This window comes from Pinus tabuliformis, chromosome J (assembly GCF_031772625.1).
Source record: "Pinus tabuliformis cultivar Carrire ecotype Pingquan chromosome J, CPIR1, whole genome shotgun sequence".
In the NCBI taxonomy this organism is placed as follows: domain Eukaryota; kingdom Viridiplantae; phylum Streptophyta; class Pinopsida; order Pinales; family Pinaceae; genus Pinus; species Pinus tabuliformis.
This window is the reverse complement of record NC_142295.1, coordinates 924,745,210-924,750,926: the sequence shown is the minus strand read 5'-3', so window position 1 is coordinate 924,750,926 and position 5,717 is coordinate 924,745,210. Positions and strand designations below refer to the sequence as shown.

The 5,717-nt window shown below is 35.2% G+C and overlaps 1 long non-coding RNA gene across 1 annotated transcript; it reads left to right on the top strand.

Annotated features, from left to right (window-relative positions):
* The first annotated feature begins 765 nt into the window (after window positions 1-765).
* Window positions 766-1,452, top strand: LOC149229789 (uncharacterized). Its single transcript, XR_016247320.1, has 2 exons — window positions 766-982; window positions 1,088-1,452. It is a non-coding gene; the product is annotated as an uncharacterized LOC149229789 (long non-coding RNA).
* The last annotated feature ends 4,265 nt before the right edge of the window (window positions 1,453-5,717 follow it).

Genomic DNA, 5,717 nt, shown 5'->3' with positions numbered 1-5,717 from the left:
TATTACTACTATATCCCCCTCACCATGGCCAACATCATTATTATAAAACCTTAAAATAAATTCTAACACTATCCATAGTCTTACTACATCACTATAAGCGTGATATGTATATACATGAATACTCCAAATTAAAAGACATAAGAAATACTACTCAACCCCACCATTAATTTTGAATGTACCCTACCTACTAGTTATGCCAATTAGGCTCCTCTAGCTCACGTATATCATGTGGTCTTCACAAACCCCTCTGACCCTTTTCCTTTTTTTGAGCTAGTATCAATGGTATGTCTCTACTATCAACAGATCAATGGTCCTCCTGAATCAGTGAATTTACCCTAATATCAATTGTTATTCTTCATTGCTCATTTTGTTTTGTCCTTTTCATTATCACAGCTAGGATAGTGTCATGGCTACCTAGCCTTCACTTTGATGATGGAGGTGGCAATCCAGTTCACTCCTAGCAATTTCAAAAGCATCCATTTGGCATGCAGCCCTCTCAGGTACCCGATCACTTGGAATGTTTTTATATCCATAGCTCGACTTGCTTGTTTCTTATGAATTTCACAGGGTTTTAAATGGGGTTTTTCTCTCTGCATTGTAGGGGTTCTCAGAGGGAAGAGGGTCAAGCGACTCCTAAATGTCTGGATTTTCCCGACATCTCAAAAAGTATGACATTTTTGGTATAAACCCTAATTTTTGTGTGCAAGACATATTTGATTTATACCTTGAACTATGTGATGAATTTGGGGTACAGTGCATGGTTTTTAGGGTTTCTTCTTTCAAGTGATTCTCCACCCATAATACCTCTGTGCTAGGTAAATCCGTGGCCAACCCACAATTCGTAGAGTAAGTTTTGTTTTCCCTTAGAACCCTCATCAAGATTTAGAACTAGGTGGTTTCATTCTAGGCTCAATCTCTGATTTTTTGTTGTTGGGTCACAGGCACTCAGGAATTCCTCGCTTCATAACATTTCCTTTGTTAGGTAAAGCTTACAGTGGAATTATTCAGTTTATTTTCTAATTTTTGGCTACACCTGCTTCACATTTCTCAGGCCGTTTCTAATTTCCGATTCTTTACTTGGTGACAGGTACTGAGCTTGGGTGCTCCTTCCATTGTGGGTTTCCTCGGGATCCCTTTCGCATGGCTTGCCCAGAGTTAACAGTTGTCGATATAGTTTGCTCTTATTGAGCTTTAGCTACTCCTGTGCGCTATCATGACCTGTGGTCACTTAAGACTCTCTCTGTGTATTTATATTGATTGTTACGACGTCTATATGGAGGAATAGGTCGGCATTGCTCGACATAAAGGATTGGTTTAAGAGGAAGGGTCCTCATATGAGTTCCCCCTCACTGTAACTATAATTCTGTTATAGCCAAATTCTCACAATTTATTGGATCGACTGTTTGTCTACAATTTTTATATAACTTTTACAATGTTCTACTCTCTTTACTAGATCTATGTGACTGTCACAAACTAAGACATGATTCTTTGTTTTTAGAAGGGGTTTGGTACTGTTCCCCCCTGTGGTCTAACTATTTGACTGTTGTCTGCTTATGAAGTTGATTTTTGGTTTCTAGTTTCTTTTTTATTGTTCTTCTTGTAATGGAAAAGAATTATTCAGTTATTCAATGATTTTTTCTTAAGAAATGATATATACTTTGTTTGTTAATATAAAAGGAAAAACTGCCAAAATTAAAGATAGAATAGTATCTACAAAGATTTAAGGGTTCCAAAAATGAAATCATAGTGGTTCTTGGACAATTGCTCTATATGTTTCTTTTTTATTATCTATTTCCTCCATTTTACTATCATGTTATCTATTTTTCCTTATACATAACACTCATTCTTATTTTAGAATCATGATAACGTAGTCACTTGTTGAGTTGCCACACACTCCTCAGAGTAACTTAGGTGTCACCCGGCCTTTCTAACACATATTTAGTTTGTTTTTTATGCATGTAAATTTGATCACATGTTTCTATTGTTTTAGTTAACATGCATTAGGTGTCAACCATATGAACCACGCAGAAAACTCTACTAAGGAAAATTATGTCTAATTGATAGTCCGTTCTACTTCATATATCACTAAAATATTAACAGGAACGTACTCATTACATTTTGTGCATGACGTGCTTACCTATTTTCAGTATGTTAAATATTTTTCTCCCTTCTAGAGAAATTACCCCTTAGCTCCACTGGACAATTTAAGTTTGTTTTTTGTACATAAAATTATATTCAGGATTTTTCTCAACGATTTATAATTTGGTAATCTTTGTTCATTTAGCATCTTCTATGTAACTCTATCTCAGACAATTCTTGATTTCAACTAATGCTTTTATCCTTTTCTGAGTGACTCATATCACCTTGATGGTGGGGGAAAAGGACTTATCTGATATTCCTTCGTTAAATCATTATAGGGTATAGTTATTCTACTTTAATCTCAACTATATGAACTTGCTCAATCCTAAATTTTTAGTAACACCAATTTATTCCACCTCCAATTGTGAGATGATGCTAACCACGTGTATCAATTCATCGTAAGATACATCACCTGCTCAGATGGTAAGGTAGGACGAGATATAAAATAACATATCTATTTTATTCTTTTATTTATACTTATTATAACATAAAAATGAGATAACCCTTACTGTGGCAATTCTATCATGGGATTTGCTCCCATTGTGGAAATCCCACTTTGGAAATCGAATTACAATATTTCTAATCTAATACTCTAAGCAAAAATAAAATAATCTACATTCCTTCTTCATATTCAAAATTGTCATTTGGCACTTACAACAAATTTAAACTCACAGATAATATTCCGTAAACAATTTAGATTTCAAACATTTAAGGAGTACACTACCATTACTCCTTCCCCCTCTACTATTTAGCCTATTTTATAGCGCAAAGTCATCCATTTGATTCACTCCATTCACTTATTCATTTATTTTGTATTCATGATTCGAGCCATAATAACGACCTGTAAAAACCAAACCATCTATTTACCATCATCTTAAATATACAAGGAGAGTAGTTTAGTAGCAATAATAGTAAAGAACTTCTAACTGATGTATTAGTTGGAAAATCCAAAGTGGGAAATGCTTTTCCACCCAACCATGAACCATGTCCTCTAATTCCCCTCAAGCCGAGAAGCTTGCTCTCCTTTCTTCAACAACATCTTGTTGATTCAAATTCATGTCTCATACACATGATTATCAGAAAATGTTTCTTTGGCAACATCCTATCTTTCAGGGTTCTTGTCATCCCCTTAGCCTAGGTTGTATCCTCTTTCCATTAAAAAGGCAAGGAAAATATGTTTTTTTCTCCAATAGATTAAAAATTTGTTTTTCTTTCCCACAAATTTATTCCCTCAGTATTTGTGTTCAACCAAGTGGATAATAATATGAATATCTATTTTTTCAGATTAACAAGCTTGCCTTTCCCAAATTTTCTAGCTTTGAATCTTAACTATTTATTATTCAAAATATTATCTAAAATTCATTTTTTTCCTTGTGGCCCCTGACCATTTACAATAAAAAAATTTAAAACATAATCCGTAAAAATATTTACATGCAGAGGACAGGTGTTACATTTTTTCCCTCTCAAAATAACATTGTCCTCAGTGTTTATTTTATTTTTATTTATTCAGCTACTTCTTATTGAAATAATCTTGGGTACGCTTCCTTTATAGAATCCTCTTGCTCCCATGTAGCTTCCTCAGGAGTAAAGTACTTCTATTTTACTTTAACCTGAGCAACGGCTTGATTGTGGAGCATGGTCTCTCTCTGATCTAGAATATGGAATGGCTCTGGTAGGAAGTCTCCTTCGGGTTCCACTTATATCACATTCCAGTCAACCACATGCGAATTATCGTGGACATATTTTTTAATAATGATACATGAAATACATTATGTACTTTAATGTGAATGGGCAAAGTTAGATGTTAAGCTAAAAGTCCAACTCTATCTAAGATCTTGAAGGGTCCACAATAATGTGGGGGCAATTTGGCACAAGTTCCTATTTAGAGTGTGCTCTTCTTGGGTTTTACTTACAAAAATATATTATCCCCAATCTTGAATTCCTTATGCACCGCTTTCTTTTCCGCATAGCTCTTTTTTTGGTCTTGAGCTACTTTGATATTTTGGCGTACTTTCCTCACCATGTGTTCCATTTCCTACAAGGCATCTGGTCCTAACAGTAGCTTATCCTTTGGTTGATTCTAGCTAAGAGGTGCATGGCATTTTTTGCCATACAATGCTTTGAAAGGACTCATTTTAATGGTATTTTGGTAGATTTTGTTATAGGAAAACTCTACTAAATACATAAAATCTTCCGATTTCATTGGCTAGTGCATGACATACATTCTCAAGATATCTTAAAGGATTTGATTTGTTCTTTCTGTTTTTCCATCACTTTACGGGTGATATGCAATGTTGAATTTCAATTATGTACCCAACCCCCCAAAGAGTGCCTTATAGAACATGGAGGTAAAATTTGTGTCTTTGTTTGATACAATAGCTTTAGGTACATTGTGCAAATGAAAAATTTCATTCATAAAAATACTAGCTATTTGAGTAGTCCCAAAAGTGGATTGTACTGGTATGAAATGGGTTGATTTCATCAAAACATGTACCATTACCATAATAGAGTCATGTTGACATTTTATTCATGGTAATCTGATAATAAAATCTATTGAAATGGTTTTCCACTTCCACCCAGGTATTGGTAAGGGGTTCAATAATCTCGCTGGATGTTGATGTTCCACTTTAACCTACTAGCATTCCATACATTTGTTTAAATATTCTACCACATCCCTTTTCATACCTAACCAAAATGGATTTTTTCTATTGGCTTGAGGGGTCCTGACCCAGGTTCAGAGTTAGTTTCACAAACTAACAAAACCCTAAACTGCTGGCCCTTTCGGCAATAACCTACGTAGCGCAGGCCACAGCCTCACTCGAAGCAGTATTGGGGGATGACAGAACTAGGTTTCTTCATCCAAAGGTCTGTGTGATGGGTTCATGTGACTTCTAGGGCTTATTTATGACCTTTGCAAAGCCTAACCCTTAAAATTCATATAATTGCAGTAACTTGCAGAAAAAGAATCTAACCCTTCGTGAACCCTAATCCTTAAAATGCAAATAATTGTAGTAACTTGCAGAAAAAGAATCTAACCCTTCGTGAAGCACTTTAAATGTTCATAAGATCAAGTAAATGATTAGATCTACTACTTTTGCGCATCAATTAAATAGTTCTTCATATAAATTCAGATAATCGAGCGAATATATGGAAATTTCATAACTAAATACAAACACACAAATACACAATTATCGCTCCAAAAAAGTCTTAATTACATGTATTCTTTTCTGTTACAGACTCTTCTTCCATGCACACAAAGCTACAAGGGCCCATGCAATCATCCTACAGACTTACCAAGGTCTCCACACACACAACTGCAGGAGCCTTCCCCTTCACCTAAGTACATGAAACAAAATTTTATGCCTCAGACTACTTGCCCATACAATGATCTTATATTACTTCATGACTTCCTATGAATTGCTAAGACTTCCTTATATATCTCTTTCCATTACAATACCATGGTTCACGAACCATGGGCGGGTAAAAAGGCATCCTATCTTATAACAAACTAAGGGGCTAAAGCCCCTTTGACTCCTATGACCTTCGTGCTCTGCTCCCACAAAATGTGGAGACTTTAC